Here is a 19,028-nt window from a genome sequence, read left to right as displayed (position 1 = left end):
TCAGATGTGGAGCTGCAGCTGTGAAGAGGCTGATTAGGAATGAATCCCAGCTGGAAAGATGACAGGTCATCTAGGTCCTCGCTTGGTCATGTGACCCACATCAAGCACAACCTGAAGGTAGCCCTACCCTTGGACCTTATAGGTGCCTGGAGCTATACATTTCCCTTTTTTTTCTCAAGCCATCTTGGGCTGGGGTTTCTGATGCTTGCCACTGAAAGACACCTGATTCTGGTGAAAATGTTATCCAAACCACAAAAGGAACCAGGAGGGACTGTACTACTTTTTTTTTTTTTTTTTTAACAGAATCTTGACAGTCTGGAATGTCCAGGCCCAAATTAAGAAGATAAGCTAAGACAAGTGCAGATGTAAAATCCCACAGTTAGGCTCAAAGAGAGGAGGGAGGTGTTTAAGTACAGAATGGAAAGTGGCGGCTCTGGACTGGTATCTCCCTCTGAGACAGAGAGCTTCTTGGAGATGCAGCGCCACCTTCAGGTCTGGAGGTCCCGATTGCAGGAGCTCTGGCTTGGTTGGCAGTCTGAGTCCATGGATCAAAAGCGGATGGCCATCTGTACCCCAATGTTTATAGTAGCGATGGCCACTGTCGCCAAACTGTGGAAAGAACCAAGATGCCCTTCAACGGACGAATGGATAAGGAAGATGTGGTACATATACACGATGGAGTATTATGCCTCCATCAGAAAGGATGAATACCCAACTTTTGTAGCAACATGGACGGGACTGGAAGAGATTATGCTGAGTGAAATAAGTCAAGCAGAGAGAGTCAAGTATCATATGGTTTCACTTATTTGTGGAGCATAACAAATGACATGGAGGACATTGGGAGATGGAGAGAAGGAGGTTGAGGGAAATTGGAAGGGGAGGTGAACCATGAGAGACTATGGACTCTGAAAAAGAACCTGAGGGTCTTGAAGGGTCAGGGGTGGGAGGTTGGGGGAACTAGGTGGTGGGTAATAGGGAGGGCATGTACTGCATGGAGCACTGGGTGTTGTGCAAAAACAATAAATACTGTTACGTTGAAAAAATAAATAAATAAAAATTTAAAAAAAAAAAAGCGGATGTCTGGATCTCCGAGTCTCATTCCCACAGCCCATAGCATGTTTCAGTGCTCCCCTGCCTCTGACCACAACACACAGCTGACACCATGCTGTCCTTTTTGTTATTCTTCTTTCTCCCCCTTAAATTCCCCCAGGCCTCTGTCCCCCCACCCCAATTACTGCAACTAGCATTATGGAACTCGGGCCGGCTAGGCATGTGTATGCTAAATCTCCTGCATCCTCCCAAACGATCTTATGAGATAGGTTCTATTTTCATTCCCATTTTACAGATAAACAGATTTGCAGATGTCGAGGAATTTGTCCAAACTGTGGGAAAACCAGGCCTCTCAGCAACCAAAGTCCGCGTTCTCATACCTTTTGCTAAACCACAGAGCTGTAAACTGGTAGTCCTAGACTGGGGTGTGTGGGGAATGGGGGAGATCCAGTTTTCAAACATGTTTTGTCAGACCACATGGGATTAAAATAATTTTTGAGCCCATGTTTAAAAGTCAGGAAATAGCACATAAAAATCAACTTCCTGATTCTCTGGAAAATAAGCCGTCAGGTGGACTGGTGACATAGGGCTTCCATTGCTGCTTGGCCTGGGCCGTCTGCAACTGCATGGCAGCAGAGGACCCTGGTTCCCCATGACCCCCACTCCCATGGTGCCCAGTATTGCCACAGCCGGCCTGCCCGCTTGTCTGCCCTGTGGGCATATGAGTGTGGTTGTCCCCTGCTTGGCCTTGCCTTCCAACCAGTCTCAAAAGCTTCTGGCCCCTGCCAAGCCTGGCAGTTTTTACTTTGTTCCCAGAAATGTAACCACAGAGCCCAGATCCCACAAGGCACAGCCAGGCTGGCGCTCAGGGTTCACCTGGTCACTTGGAGCCACACACCTTTCCATTTTTCTCTCTGCCCTGGCCCAGAGAAAAAATTTAATCTGCTCCCGGGATGCCTTTACCTAGGGAAGAAGATCTGGGAACAAACTTCACAACTTTGCCATTGAGGTTTTCAGTTGCATCCGGGAATCCTGAGAAAGGTCAGGTTGTGGCTTGGAAACCTGAAAACACTGTAACACTCTTACATGCTAGTGAGGGAAGACAGACAGTAAATAAGACAGGTTTTTTTTTTTCTACATGGTAATAACTGCTCTGGAGAAAAAAAATGCACGCCAAAGGAAATTGGATGGAGGTTGGATTTTAAATAGGATGGTCAGCCTACAGGAAGTGAGGAAACTAACCCTGCAGATATCTGGGAGAATGTACCAGGCAGAAGGAACAGCAAGTGCAAAGGCCCTGAGACAGAGAGCAAGCCTGGTGTGTTTGAGGAGCTGTAAGAGGCCAGTGTGTCTGGAGTAGAAGTGAACTAGGAGAGGAGGGGGCTGCAGGAAGTTGGGAGGGGGGACAAAACATGAAGGAGGGCCAGTGTAGGAACTTCAGTCCTGAGTCATGAAAAATTTCTAATGTATTTTTTTTTCACTGTGATAAAATATATGTAAAATAAAATTTGCAACTTTAAGCATTTTTAAGTGTATAGTTCAGCACTAAATATGTTCATGTTGTTGTTTGACCGTTATCACTACCCACCTCCAGAACTTTTTCATCTTCCAAAACTGAAACTCATTAAACAGTAATGTACCCATTAAACAATAATTAGCCAGGCCCCTGTCCCTCCAGCTCTGGTAACCAATATTCTACTGTCTCTATGAATTTGGCTACTCATGTAAGTGGGATCATACACTATCTGTGCTTTTATGTCTGGCTTATTTCACATAGCATAATGCCTTCAAGGTTCATCCACGCTGTAGCATGTGACAGAACTTTCTTCCTTTTTAAAAAAGATTTTATTTATTTACCTTAGAGAGTGTGAGAGCATAGGGAGAAGCAGAGGGAAAGAGAGAAACAGACTGTTGTTGAGCACAGAGCCTGACATGGGGCTCAATCCCATGACCCTGAGATCATGACCCAAGCCAAAATCAAGAGTCAGCCACTTAACCAACTGAGCCACCCCAGTGCTCCAGAACTTTCTTCCTTTTTAAGAGTGAGTAATATTCCATTGTATGTATATATGACATATTTTGCTTATCCATTCATCTGCTAATGGACATTGGTTTTGCTTATTGTGAATAATGCTACAATGAATGTGGGTTTATAAATATCCGCTCATGTCCCTGCTTTCAGTAATTCTGGGTAGATTGACCGGAATTTGAAAAGACTCACTCTATAAGAATTATTGACAATGGATTGTAGGAAGGCAAGAGCTGAAGCAAGGACCAGGGTGAATGACATGGAGGTAGTGAGTAGTAGTTAGATTCTGGGTGTATCTTTCAGGGGTAGCTGACATAATATGCTGGGTGTGAGAAAATTTAGGACCGAGTCTTCTCAAACAATTGGGTGTTTAATGAGTCAGTCTTTTTTTGTTGTTGTTATATGCCCTTTTATTTTTTTAATGATTATTATTTTTTAATTGAAGTGTAATTAACACACAATGTTACATTAGTTTCAGGTGTACAGTATAGCGATTTGAAAACCCTATACATTATGCTCTACTCACCACTACCATCTGTCACCGTACAATGATATTCCAGTATCATCGATTACATTGCCTGTGCTGGGCTTTTCCTCCCCAGTCATCCTTACTTTTGAAGATACTGAAGTAAGTTGCAGAACAATGCCTGAAATATAACATTATGTACATAGAAACCATATAAAACAAAAGAATTCATTTTAACTAGTATATATTTATGTACATGCAAAGACAGAGTTCTACAAGAATACGTGCCAAACTGTTCATCATGATTACCTCCAGAACAAAAGGGAGGAAAGAGAGGTGGGGTGGTCTAGGCTAATTTTATCTTTTGCTCTATTACTTTTTTTAAAAAGTAGTATTTTGGGGCACCTGGGTTGCTCAGTGGTTTAAGCCTCTGCCTTCAGCTCAGGTCATGATCTCAGGGTCCTGGGATCAAGCCCCGCATCGGGCTCTCTGTTCAGGGGGGAGCCTGTTTCTCCCTCTCTCTCTGCCTGCCTCTCTGACTACTTGTGACCTCTCTCTCTGTCAAATAAATAAAATATTAAAAAAAAAAAAAAAGTAGTATTTTCACAGGGGCGCCTGAGTAGATCAGTAGGTTGAGCATCCAGCTCTTGGTTTGGGCTCAGGTAGGGCCCCGGGGGGTCATGAGATCAAGACCCGGTCTGGGCTCTGCCAAGGGAGGTGCAGAGTTGGCTTGAGATTCTCCCTCCCTCCCTTTGCCCCTCCTGCTTGCGTGCTTTCTCTCTAAAATAAATAAGTAAATCTTTAAAAAGTAGGATTACATATATCACTCATATAATTAAAAACCTGAAAATCCTAAAAAAATAAAAAATAAAAGTTTGAAAGACCCTAATAAACATCGTTTACACTTTAAAAAAAGAATAGGAGGGGCTGATTTAATTTAGGACCAAGTCCTCTCAGACAGCTGAGTGTTTAATGAGTCAGATTCACTTTTGAAGCTACTTAATTGCTACTGAGGTGGCCTGAAATCACAGTTTCATGCCGGGAAAGAAAACAGGAGACCTTCCTTTGGCTCCGCCTACCGAGAGACAAAACCTTCTGGCTAGTGTGGGGCCACAGCTGGCAACAGGCCGGGCAGCCTTTTAAAAAAGTCAACACTTATGTGGCCTTAAAAATTAGAGTTTAGGGGCGCCTGGGTGGCTCGGTGGGTTAAGCCTCTGCCTTTGGCTGAGGTCATGATCCCAGGGTCCTTGGCTCGAACCCCGCATGCGGCTCTCTGCTCAGCCGGGAGCCTACTTCCCGCCTCTCCTCCGCCTGCCTCTCTGCCTACTTGTGATCGATGTCTGTCAAATACATAAGTAAAATCTTGGAAAAAAAAAAAAAAAAGAATCTTTAAAAAAATTAAAAATTAGAATTGAATCACATATGGAACAATGACCATTTCAACAAGAAAAAAAATGGCAGCAGCCAACTGTCTACTCTTACATAGTACTGTTCCTGAAGTCAGATTTTGGGGCCCCACAATGACTGAAACGAGACCAGACCCCAAAAATCAAAGACACAGGGTTTACTGAGGTTCCCGCCCCAGCTGAAGGAAGATACAGCACTAACAGGACCGAGTCTTCACTCAGCTCCGGCTCAGGATCCCACTCCCCGCCAATATGCTAATGAGGGGAAAAGAAAAAAAAAAGCCTTCTTCCGATTGGTTGGTAGGGCCTTGTCCTGATTGGTTGGAAGGGCCTTGTTCTGATTGGTCGATATTGGCAGGTAAGTCAGGCCGCTCATTGGTGCTTTTTGGAGCCAGGGTCCTCTGATTTAAGTCCCGCTTGCGTTCCGGGTCGCGTCCTGTCCGCAACCTGGTTCTGCTTTGTAGGAAATGCGGTTTTACAGTAACAACCACCAGAAGGTGCTCCAGGTGGGTATGTTTTTCACTTGGGGCTTGTTCTCACAGCCTTTGTCTCATTATGATGTTTAAGTCATATTATTTAATATTGAGGGAGCAGACGATGAGGCCGTGGCAATGCTTACAGCCTGCTCCCCTGCCCTATAGTTGCCACATAGCAGCCAAGAATAATCCTTTTATGCTTTAATAATCCAGGTCATACTGGGGCACCTGGCTGGCCCAGTCAGTAGAGCATGCGACTCTTGACCTCAGGGTCGTGAGTTCAAGTCCCATGTTGGGCGTGGAGTCTACTTTAAAAAAAAAAAAAAAAAGATTTAAATAATCCAGGTCATACTGAGCAAACAAATGAAACTCAACAGTCACCTCTGGAGGCTGGTGGGTGTGGCAAGACAACTGTAGGGTGGCCCCCAAAGGTTGCCTCTTAGTGTTAACACCCTTGTGTAATCCCCTCCCAACCAAGTCAACCAGCTCGGAACCAAATCCTTCCCCAGTGCAGCCTTTCCATGGGACCACAGCACCCACCAACATCTTGATCACAGCCTGGTGAGAGACTGCAGCGGAAGACCCAGCTGAGCAGGCTGGAATTCTTCAGCCACAGAAAGTGTGAGATAATAAATGTGCAGTTTTAAGCCACGATGTAGGTAGTTTGCTAAGTGGCCATAGAGAAGGAATGCCGTAGGGAATTAATGCATTACTTTTTGAAAATTTATAAAGGGAAAGAGCCAGGCATGTATTCTGCCTGGCCTGTGCAGGGTCATCAAATAGCTGATGTAGGAAACTTTTCATATCTGTATATTCCAGCTAATGAGAGAAGGAGAAAATGAAATGTCAACACTTTGGTTGTTCTTTTTTTTTTTTTTTTTTAAGATTTTATTTATTTGGCAGAGAGAGACACAAGTAGGTAGAGAGGCAGGAAGGGGGGGGGGCGCGTGGGCGGAAGCAGGCTCCCGGCTGAGCAGAGAGCCAGATGTGGGGCTTGATCCCGGGGATCATGACCTGGGTGGAAGGCAGAGGCTTAACCCACTGAGCCACCCAGATGCCCTGAAATGTCAACACTTTGAAATTTCTAAAGAATTAGCAGATCTAGGCAAAAAATCATTTGTAGCTGCTTTTATAATGACACAAAGGGCAATCAAACAGCATACATCTTCCAACAAAAGTGCCCAACATGATCGATGAAATAATCCTGCCTCTCCTCCCCCCAAAAAAGTAAACTTGAATCTGATCAGGTCTCTGGATATAACTACCAATTTATTTAAAAAATACGGGGGAACATGTTAAATAATGCCATGGAGATATAAGCAGGAAAATTCAGATGGTAGAAAACTCTCTAGGACAAATGAACCAGTTTTTTCAATAGAAAAATAAAACAAACATAGATTTGAAGGAGAATCCTGGATCCTCAAAAAATTAGAAGGAGAACCTATGCATGATCTGGAAATTTCACACTGGGTATAAATACAAGGGAGATGAAATCACTATATCCAAGGGGATATCTGCATCCCTATGTTCATTGCAGCATTATTTACAATAGGCAAGACATGAAAACAACCCAAGTGTCCATTGACAGATGAATGGATAAAGAAGTTGTGGTTTATATGTGAGTGAAATATTATTCAGCCACAAAAAATAAGGAAATCTTGCCATTTGCGATAACATGAATGGAACTTGATAGCATTAGGCTAAGTAAATAAGTCAGTCAGAGAAAGATAAAAACTGTATGATTTCTTTTGTATGTGGAATCTAAAAATAAAAACCAAACCAAACTCATAGAGAAAGAGATAAGATTTGTGGTTATAAGACAGGGGGTGGAGTGTAGGGGAAATAGAGGAAGGTAGACAAGAGGTACAAACTTCAAATTATACAGAAATACCAGGGATGAAGGTACAACGTGATGACTACAGTTACAGCCATAGGTATATTTGAAGGGTGCCAAGAGAGTAAATCCTAAAAGTTCTTATCACCAAAACAAAACAAAACTTTTCTTCCATCCTTCCTTTTTTTTTTTTTTTTTTGGCATCTATATGAGGTGATGGATGTTAACTAAATTTATTGTGATAATTATTTCACAGTTTATGTAAGTCAAATCACTATGCTGTACACTTTATTTTTTTAAGATTTTATTTATTTATCAGAGAGAGGGAGAGGACAAGCAAGGGAAGCAGCGGGCAGAGGGAGAAGCAGGCTCCCTGCTGAGCAGGGAGCCCGATGTGGGACTCGATCTCAGCACCCTGGGATCATGACCTGAGCCAAAGACAGACACTTAACCAACTGAGCCACCCAGGCGTCCCTGCTGTACACTTTAAACTTACACAGTGCTGTACGTCAGTTGTATCTCAATAAAAGTGAAAGAAAAAAAGAGAATCCTAGAGAGTAAAATAGATCAAGAGCTTTTTTTAATAAATGTGATTCTTTCTTCTTATTTGGATGCTGATTCATATGGACTATGAAAATTATTGATAAGACAGTTGGGACAATTATTGAACACTAAATAGTTTACAATATTCAGGACTTATTCATTTTTTTAGGTGTGATGATGTTTTTGTTGTGGGTTTTCTAAAAGGAGCCTTTATGTTTTATATATATATATATATATATATATATATATATATATATTATTCATTCATATATATATATGAATGAATGGATGAGATGGTAAGATATCTGGGATTTACTTCAAAATAATCTGTTCTGGTGGTGAGGAAGGTGTGGATGACTCAGTGTGAACCGGAGATGAAGCTGTGTGATGGGTATGTGAGTGTACATGTACTATTCTCTCTACTTTTGTATGTTTAGGTATTCCCTACAAAATAATAACAAAAAGCTCCCAAGTCCGATTATGTTCCTCCTTTAATGGTTTCCATCTCACCCAGAGTAAGAGCTGGAATGGCATGTAAGTTCCCCCATTATTTCTGACCCTCCCTCTTCACTGCTTCTCTGAACTCATCTCCTACTACTCACCCTCTTAGCATTCCATATGACCCTCATGGGTCTCCTTGTTGCTTCCTGAATGCCCCGAAGCATGCTTCTACCTCATGCCTTGGCACTGGCTCTTCCTATGGCTTTTATTTATTTAATTTTAGAAGACTTTATTTATTTATTTGACAGAGAGATCACAAGTAGGCAGAGAGGGAGGCAGAGAGAGGAGGAAGCAGGCTCCATGCTGAGCAGAGAGCCCGATGTGGGGCTCGATCCCATGACCCCAGGATCATGACCTGAGCCGAAGGCAGAGGCCTTAGCCCACTGAGCCACTCAGGTGCCCCTTCCTATGGCTTTTAAACCTTTGCTCCTCTACCAGGTATCTCCGTGGCTGTTTTTCTCACTTGTAGGTCTCTGCTCAGATGTCAACCCCTCAGAGAAGTCTCCCTAGGTTATCCCACATAAAATAGCAATATCTACCCAGTATCAATGTTCCTCTTGTCCTTATTTTCTTGCCCTTGTTCTCTGTAGAGCTTCTCAGACATTACACTTGGACATACATTAGAGTTTACCTGCTTGGTTTCTTGATTCTCTTTCTGCCCCAACTGGTTGTAATTCCAGGAAGGCAGGCAAGATCTTAACACTTTTTTCAATCACTACAACCCCAATGTGTAGATCAGTGCCTGGTACATAGTAGGTGCTCAGTAAATATTTGTGGGCTAAATGAATGCTTGTTCAGCCTGCACTTGACTTTTGTTCTTTATTATGAATAATTTCAAATGTACAGAAAAGTAGAATCGTATAATGAATATCCATATATACATCACTTTTTATATACATCTCCTTTTTCTTTTTTGGATGAAGTGTTTAAAGTACTTATAGTCAACATGCCATTTCATCCCTAAATATTTCAATAGGCGTCCTTTAAAAAAAAACAGACCCTTCTTTACTGAGCCACGACACTGTTGTAACACCTAACAAAAAGAACCCCAAATCTGTGCTCTCATCGACTCCCTCCATATCCACAGTTCTGCCAAATGTCTTTTACACTTGATTCAAACCAGGACCCAATCAAGTTCCACAAATTGTGTTTGATCATATCTCCTAAGTCTCTCTTTTTTAAAAATTTTTTTTAAAATATTTAATTTACTTATTTGACAGACAGAGATCACAAGTAGGCAGAGAGGCAGGCAGAGAGAGAGGAGGAAGGAGGCTCCCCGCTGAGCAGAGAGCCCAATGTGGTGCTCGATCCCAGGACCCTGAGATCATGACCTGAGCTGAAGGCAGAGGCTTAACCCACTGAGCCACCCAGGGGCCCCTCTCCTAAGTCTCTTTAAGCCTAGAATTGCCTCTCCTCCCTCTCCTCCCTTTTTTCCAGGTCAATGACTTGTTGGAGAAATGAAGCCCATTGTCTTACTGGTAGAACACTCTCCCTTCTCAGCTTTGGCTGATTGCTTTCCTGCCGTGTACTTAACTTGACCCTTTTGCTCCTGTATTTGCGGTACACTGGAAGCTAGATCTCAAGGTCTGATCAGATTTTGGCCAGACATTTTTGGCAAGAATTCTTCCTAGTTGGTGCTGTGGGTGTCCTGTTGAATCACACCAGAAGGCTCGGAGATGGGCTGTCTCATTACCAAAGCTAAGATTGATGAGTGGGTTTAGGCGGTGAAAAGCTGGATCCCTGCATTGTAAATTTCTTCACTTGTAACCAGTAAGAGCTCTTTGGGCCAATGATTTGGCAGCGCGTGATTATCCAGCCTTCCTTGAACCTTTCACCTCATGGTTTCAGCATCTGGAGATGATGGAGCCTGAGTCAATTATTTCATCCAGGGTTGTAAAATTCTAGTGCTAGTCTTCATTCGTCATTTATAAGGGGACATTATTCTGTCAAGAAGAGCTTCCTCCCCTCATTGACAAGGGCAGATTAAAGTCTTTCCTGTAAGGGCATCTGGGTGGCTCTGTCAGTGAAGCTTCCGACTCTTTATCTCAGGTCTTGATCTCAGGGTGAGTTCAAGCCCCGTATTGGGTGTGGAGCCTACTTAAAAAAAAAAAAATTCCTTCTCTCTCTCTCTCTTTTTTTTTTTAAGATTTTATTTATTTATTCAACAGAGAGAGAAATCACAAGTAGGCAGAGAGGCAGACAGAGAGAGAGGGGGAAGCAGGCTCCCGGCTGAGCAGAGAGCCCGTTGTGGGGCTCCATCCCAGAACACTGGGATCATGACCTGAGCCGAAGGCAGAGGCTTAACCCACTGAGGCACCCAGGTGTCCCAATTCTTTCTCTTTAATTACTATTTTTCAGGGTAAGGATTTGATCCAACAGCCACCTCCAATGGTGACAAATTCCTTCGCGTTCTCTCTCTCTGAGTATCATTATGAACTCAGTGATCTTTGAAAAGACTATTAAGGTGTTTCATTCAGTTGCATTCATTATTTTCTTTATTTTTTTGGAAGATTTTATTTATTTGACAGAGAGAGAGATCACAAGTAGGCAGAGAGGGAGGCAGAGGGAGAGAGGGAAGCAGGCTCTCCACTGAACAGAGAGCCTGATGTGGGGCTCCATCCCAGGACCCTGAGATCATGACCTGAACTGAAGGCAGAGGCTTTAACCCACGGAGCCACCCAGACTCCCCTCATTATTTTCTTTAAATAACCTTCGATTCTGGAGTAATTTTGTATCTATAGAAAAGTTGCAAAGATAGTACAGAGAGTTCCCATATGCTCTTATCCAGGTACCCTAACAATAACATCTTATGTTACTGTGGTTCCCTTGAAAAAGGAATACTGAGAAATCAGTATTGATACATTACTATTATCTTTTTTTAGAAAAGATTTTATATTTTTAGTAATCTCTACTCCCAACGTGGGGCTCAAACTCACAGCCCCAAGATCAAGAGTCACATGCTCTATTGACTGAGGCAGGCAGGTGCCCTTATACATTACTATTATCTTAACACCACAATTTTATTTAGGTTTTGCTTTTTCTAGTAATGTCTTTCTTCTGTTCCGGGATCCATTCTAGGATCACGCATTCATTTTTTCTTTCTTTTTTTTTTTTTAAGATTTTATTTACTTACTTGACAGAGATTACAAGTAGGCAGAGAGGCAGGCAGAGAGAGAGGAGGAAGCAAGCTCTCCGCGGAGCAGAGAGCCTGATGTGGGGCTCGATCCCAGGGCCCCGGAGATCATGATCTGAGCCGAAAGCAGAGGCTTTAACCCACTGAGCCACCCAGGCGCCCCTCATTTTTTCTTTTTGATGCTTAAAAATGACCCAGTTCAGGGTGCCTAGGTGGCTCAGTGGGGTAAGCCTTTTCCTTCAGCTCAGGTCATGATCTCAGGGTCCTGGGATCGAGCCCCGCATCGGGCTCTCTGCTCAGCAGGGAGCCTGCTTTCCCCCCCCCACCCTGCTGCACTGCCTACTTGTGACCTCTCTCTCTGTGTCAAATAAATAAATACAATCTTTTTTTAAAAAATGACCCAGTTCAATCAAGTGGGAGCCCTGGCAGCCTGGCCTTGTGTCCTCTTGACTTGACCCTAAATAGTCTTTGCTAATTTCCCCTAGCTCTCTGGCCCCACAAGATGTCCCAGGCTCACCTGGATTTGGTTTCTTTGCCAGTATTTACAAAGTGGTAGATTTAACTGGCTGGGGAGGATTTTCAGTTTTTTCTGAAAAGTCAGCCAATCTGGCAACAGTGAGTCTGTGTTCCAGCTTGGCAGAGAGTGGCTGCAGCCTTGTAGGGCTGCCCCATTTAGAAAGGGTGTGCATGGTCCCCCAGTTTGACACAGTCCACACCACTCCCTATAGCCAGCTTGCACCATGCCTTTGTGGAAGCTGCCTGGATTCTGAAGGCATCTGAGGTTGCTCCCTCCGGGTTCAGAACAACCTGCTTTCCCCCCATCCCTTCTGTCTTGCCTTCATATTTAGGAAAGCGTCTCCTATGTGCCGACCACTATGTGAGGCGCTGCGGTTCCGAGGACAAGACAGTATGCAGGTCACTGGCCTGTTCCGTCTTGGGTCCAGTCCCTGATCTTTTGCAAGTGAAGCTGAGAGGACATTTCCGCAGTGCTACCACCACCTGGCCAGCTGACTTCTGGCTAAGTTGAGGCAAAAAGATGGACTAGCAGGAGATGGGATGGTGGGACAGAGGGAGGAGCTGGGACGTTCCCCTCTTCCCAAGTTCAGCGGGTATTTGCAGCAGAGACTGAGTCCCCTCTATGGCTTAGCTTCTCACCTGGCAACCCCGGCTCTGGTTCTAGCTCCTCCTCGATGGCCCCAGACAGAGGCGCCACTGCTCCCCGTGCCCCGGCCAGGAAGGCAGCCACCAAACCCTATGTGGCTTCTCAACTGTTGGCTCCTTTGTGTAATCCATTCTATGTGTGAACGTCCCTCTGGTTGAAAGCCTAGAATTGTTTCTGTTTGTCTGATACCGCAGACCTGGCTCTGGACCTCACAGCATATACCCATTCCTTTATCTGCATTTACTTGCTTCGTGACTCTTGGACCAATTACTTCATCCCTCTCAGCCTCCGTCTTCCTTATCAGGAATGTAGGGTAATGAGAGTACCCATCTTGTAACCCATCTCATACTCTTTTTTTTTTTTTTTTTAAGATTTTATTTATTCATTTGACAGAGATTACAAGTAGAGAGAGAGGAGGAAGCAGGCTCCCTGCCGAGCAGAGAGCCCGATGCGGGGCTCGATCCCAGGACCATGAGATCATAACCCGAGCCGAAGGCAGAGGCTTAACCCACTGAGCCACCCCGGCGCCCCTCGTCCTCTTGTAAGGATTAAATGTGATGCTGCCTATAAGGTGCTGAGCTCAGTCCCTGGAACATGCAATGCCTTCAGCAATGCTACTTATTGTTGGCGCTTCTAGGCTACAGTGTGCAAACTGTACCCCACCAGGGGACAAGCAGGGACTTCTTTCTCTCTGGCCCCACAGACACACAGCTGGTGTTTATTCAGTACCTTACTGTCACCAAGGTCTTGTTTAATTTTGATGAGTATCTATAAGGAATAGGTATTACTAATCTCCCCATTTTCCAGAGGAGGAAGTAAAAGCACAGAGAGGTTGAATAACTTGCTCAAGGTCTCACAGCGAGTCTAGAAGAGGGGGCACGGTTGGAACAGGAGTGAGCTGCCTTCAGGGTCCAGGCCCTTTAACCTGTATACCGGCCCCACCCAATATGTTTGACTCCGTTTGTTAGAATATGTGCAAATGCGTCTCTGCCCTCCAGTAGCTCACAGTCTAGCTGGAGAGACAGGCTTGCTAATTGCTAAGCATGCTGCGATGTGGTGATGTTAATCATTATTTTGTGTGCTTCTTCATTCAATCATTCATTCATTCTGCAAACTCTGGACACCAATGATATGGCAGTCACTGGGCTAAGGGCCGGTGAGGAGGCTGGTGTTGGGGGACCCTGACCTTCACACCTTCTCTAGTCACTGAGTGCAGGGTGGTGGAATGGGAGGCTTCTGACATTTCCTGTTTGTATTCCTCCAAAGCACAGGACTTTGGAGTCAGACACATTTGAGTTTGCCTCCTCTTTCTTGACTTACTTGCTGTGTGACCTCATGCAAATCACTTAACCTCTCTGTGCTTATTTATACATGTAAAACTGGGGATAATAATACTTGATGGGTTTAATGTTAGAATGAGATGATGAATACAAAGCTCTTAGCAGAGTGCTGGGCACATAGGAAGGGCTTAATTATTAGTTGTTTGTTTTATTTGTTGATGATGTGGTTGATTACCCATGACCCCCAACTATGGAAAACTTTTGTTCCAAATGCTGTGTCCTTTAGTTTGGCAATGTTTTGCTCCTCTAACAGCCAGATGTGTTCCTTCTGGCTTTTCAACTGACAAGTCTCAGCAGGGTGAAAACAGTGCTAGCAGGCATGGCAGACAAATCGTTATTGAAGACACAAAGTCGGCTCTTGATTTCCAGGTGCTGCGCTGGGGCCCAGGAGAGAGCTGGAAACTCTGCAGCCTTCCTTGCCCTCCCAGCAAGCCCAACCCTGCCTGGCTCCAGATTGGTCATGCCTGGATGGGTTTAAAGAGCCACAACCCATTCTGATGGAGAAGTTATAAACTTCATTCTGCAAGCCTGGATGAGAAACGGGGAAGATTGTTTACCTTTCTGTAACAATGTAATTTCTTTTTCTGTATGCTTCTTCCAGGGAGCAGAATCTTAGTATCAACCAGTTTGAAGTCTAAAGATGAGCTCCATGTGCTAAAGACTCCCAAATAAATATCTCCAGCATCTTCCCTGAGATTTTTTTTTTTAAGATTTTATTTATTTATTTGACACAGAGAGAGATCACAAATAGGCAGAGAGAGAAAGGGAAGCAGGCTCCCCGCCGAGCAGAGAGCCTGATGCAGGGCTTGATCCCAGGACCCTGAGATCATGACCTGAGCCGAAGGCAGAGGTTTAACCGTCTAAGCCACCCAGGCACCCCATCTCCCTTGAGATTTAAGCACACATTTCTCTGTCTTCTTGATAATCTCGCATCGATGCTTAATAAACATCTTCAAATGAATAATCACCCAGAACTGAACACCAGAATGTTCTCCCCACCCCTGCTCCTATGTCTTCTTCATCACTGGAACTTCCAGTGTGATGGGGTGAGAAGACTGTTTTTTCTTATTCATAATAGGCCTTTTCCAACCAGACCTGAATTTATGCCAGTGAGCTGACTCTTGGTGGGATCCTGAGAGCTTCAAATGGGGCCGGTGGCCAGGGGAAACCAGCCCTGGGTTTAGAGGATGGGAACTTTCTGCCTTATTCCCTCCCTCCACCTGCTGGGAGGAGATAGGGGCTGGGGATTGAGTTAATCTCCAATGGCCAATGATTTAATCAGTCATGGCTAAGTAATGGGACCTCCATAAAAACCCCCAAATGATGGGGTTTGAAGAACTTCCGGGCTGGTGAACACATAGGGATGCTGGGGTGGGGGATGGCCTGTTCTGAGAGGACATGGAAACTCCGAGTGTTCTCCCCTAATGTGTTGCCCTGTGCTTTTCGACCAGTCATCTGTTTCAGAGCTATGTCCCTTATTAAAAACAAACAAACAAACCAGTAAATGGAAACAAAATATTTCCCTGAGTTTTATGAGCCGTTATAGGACATTATCAAACCTGACAGGTTTGATAAGTAGGAATCCCCAACTTTGTAGCCAAGTTGGACAGAAATGTCGGCATTGTGGGCATTGGTCACTTATGACTGATGTCTGAAATGGGGCAGTCTTGTGGGATTGAGTCCTTAACCTATGGGATCTGTGCTAATTCCAGGTAACACTTGCTACCTGGAATTCAAATGGAATTAAATGATAGGACAGCCAGTGCAAGTCCAGAGACTTGGAAAAAAGGTTGATATGGGGAAAAAACTCCCATGCATTTGGTGTCAGAAGTGTTGTGAGTAGAAACATCTTAAGAATACTGCCCCATAAGAAGGCACGTTCAATAGGTCGGGGGTCTGGGGATGCTGGGGACAGTGCTGTAGTCCCATCTGTTTAAACACCCGCAGGTGACGGCCTGTCACGTAGTAAGTGCTTAAGAAATATTTGTTAAATTAATGAATTTGGGATTCACTACTCTTTTCCCCAGGATAGTGCTTAAGTTCCAAAGAACTTACAAAGTGCCAAGATAATCAAGGAAAGGTGTCTTCCTTTCTTCCTTCTGCAAATGAAGAATGCCCTCCGCTGACAGATCAAAGACCCCTCGGACACTGTCCTGAATCCCTTCCTCTTCAGCCATGCCCCGTTTGATCTGTGCAGGCATCTGCCTGCGGCTCCCCTCCTTCTCCGCAGTCCTCTGCAGTCTGGCGGTCATGAATGTCACTGACTTCCCTGATGGATGGACCGTTTTCAGCTCTTCCTTTACTTTATCCTGTGGACCACTCGCACCTTCATGAAATTATTTCTTTTCTTGATTTTCATGATGCAATGTGCTCATTTTCTTCCACTGGGTCGGAAGACCAATGCCTGAAGGGGATCCCTCTCTACATGTCCCCTGCATACCAAAATTCAACAAGTCCAACATTTAAAAACACTCCAGATAGCCAGGGTTGCCCTTCTTGGTAAATGGAATCATGGAATCACCGACCACTCATTTTTCTGAGATGGAAACCCAGTCCTTGTCCTCATTCCTGTCTTAGTTGTACACCTAATCCATCATGAATTCTAGAAATCTCATTTCCTCCTATCTGGAACTGTGTGCTTCTTCCTACAGCCACTCCCGTAGCTGACATTGCCATCTTTTCTCAGACCGCTGCTCTTCTGGTATTTTTTCTGGTCCCCTTCCAATCTCTTCTTCACACAGAAGCCAGAGAGATTTTTCTAGAATGCTAACTTGATCCTCAGTTGAAAAGCCTTCTGTGGGGCTTTGATTATTGGGATAAATTCCTTAACCCTACGTATGATAACCGGCCTGATCCAGCACCACCACGGCTTCCCTTCTGCCCTGTAGACAAGCAGAACTTTCTTTCCCTTTAGCCTGCCATGATTGTCAATTTTATGCATTCCTAAAGGAAGATAAGAATTTTGCCTTTCTTTCTTTTCTTTCTTCCTTCCTTCCTTTTAAAAGTTTATTTATTTTTAATAATTTCTACACCCAGTGTGGGGCTCGAACTCACAACCCTGAGATCAAGAGTTGCATATTCCTCTGAATGAGCCAGCCAGGCTCTGCATTCTTGCTGACAGTGATACTTGTCTGCAACAGGGTCTTCTCAATTTCAACTTCACCTTCTCCATTTCTTCCCTTTATCTGGTAGAACTTATGTAACATCCCACCAGGTATCAGCTTAAAAACCAGCCCTCCAGGAAGTTTTCCTCAATCTTCCCAAGTCTGGTGCAGCTCCGACTGCGATGTGTTCACTCGCATGCGGGTGGTGGGGCCGTGTGACTCATGGCCATGGCTTGATCACCTATTCTCAAATCCTAATCAGTTAAAAACCTCCTAGGTCACCCTCCCTCTTCAGTGTCTTTTCCTCCTCTGCCAGGTGGATGCAGGGGTCCCCATGGAGAACTCTGACTGCACGGGAGGGCAGCGGACCCCTTGGATAAAAGGACTCTGGATCCCTGAATGACTGTGTGGAGCAGAGCCCCACCTGCCCTCTCCCCAACCAGCACTCAAATTGCAACATGAGTGAGAAATAAACTTGATCGCATTGAGTCATTGAGACTTGGGGGTGGTGTATTATCGCAGTGAGCCTACCCCGATACGTGCAGTGGGATGAATCGTTCTTGCCTCCCCACCCCCATTCTCCCATAGAATTCTTTACCTCCCACCACCGCACTTAGCAGAGCGCATAGCAACAGCCTCACCTGGCTGTCTCCTCACCTGACCAGGAGCTGTGGGAAGGCAGGGATGGCCCATGCCTGTCTCTTCCTCCGGGTAAGCTGCCATTCGGCTCCGCACCTGGCTTACGGCAGCCACTAAATAAATATTTGTGGAGTTGCTTTATGGGTGTTGAGTTCTCCTTTCCTGAATACCTATTTTGGTCCCTTGCCCAGGACTGGGATTCCTCCTGCATCTTGCCAGGCTCCTCTCATCATGCCCCAGACCCGCCTCTGAACCAGTCCCGTAGCCGGGGCTCCCGGGTGACACAGCCCCTGAAGCCGGTCTGCCTCCCGGAATTCCCCATATCGCCACGGTTCCCAGGCCTCGGCTTCCGCCCACCTGTCAGGATCCCTGAGCCGCCTGCTTTATCTCATGCCTGCTGTCTGGCCTCGTGGATGTCACATTCCTTTCTGCCGGACTGGATTTCCTCTCAAGTCTTGTAACTTTCCCAGCTGCATGCCGAGGCTCTGGCCGTGGGGGCAATCACCGAGCTATGCTGTGAGCAAAAAGAAATCGGGGTATGGAAAGGGGTATACAGAGTGTAGTCGTTTGGGGAAAAAATAATCAGAACACATCAGAAAACTGGAAACAGGACAGGGGTCGGGGGGTAGGGAGTAGAGACCTGGGAGTTGGGGAGAAGGGGGACATTCTCCTCCCCAGGATGTCCACATCCTCATTCCCAGAATCTATTACCTTTCATGGCACAAAGGACTTTAGAGCTGTAATTCAGTTAAGGACCTTGACATGGAAGATTATGTTCGGGGGGGGGGGGGCTCAGTGTAAGCACAGGAGTCCTTATAAGTGGAAGGCGGGAGAGCCGGGATGAGGGAAGTGGAGGTGCCGTTGGAAGCTGGGTAGTAGGGAGAGAGGGATGCGCGTGTGTGCGCACGCATGTGAAAAGTGAAGGATTATATAAGAATGAAGAAAACTGTAGGAGGTCACACAGCTTGTTTTTATAGGTTGCCAGGGACCTGAGGGCAGAGGAGAATGAGAGAGGGTGAGAGAACCACAAAAATAAGAACAGAAAAGACTAACTAAAAATGCACAACATGATTCCATTTATGACCCCATGTAAATAAAACCAGCCCTCGAACGTGGGTAATCATAGGAGGGGAGGGAGAACCTACCAAGCACAACAAGTCCACGACGATCACAAAATGTTTACCCGGGGTGGAAGATAAGGAAAAACATGCAAGTGACCACAACAGAGTGAAAACTCAGGCTCCAGCAGAACTGATGTGGATAATCCTGGTTCCATCCCTTTCCTGCCGTGAGACTCTGGACAATTTCCCTAATCCCTCTGAATCTCAACTTCCTCCCCTGGCAA

Source organism: Meles meles, chromosome 21 (genome assembly GCF_922984935.1).
Source record: "Meles meles chromosome 21, mMelMel3.1 paternal haplotype, whole genome shotgun sequence".
Taxonomy (NCBI): Eukaryota; Metazoa; Chordata; class Mammalia; order Carnivora; family Mustelidae; genus Meles; species Meles meles.
This window is presented reverse-complemented; position numbering follows the sequence as displayed.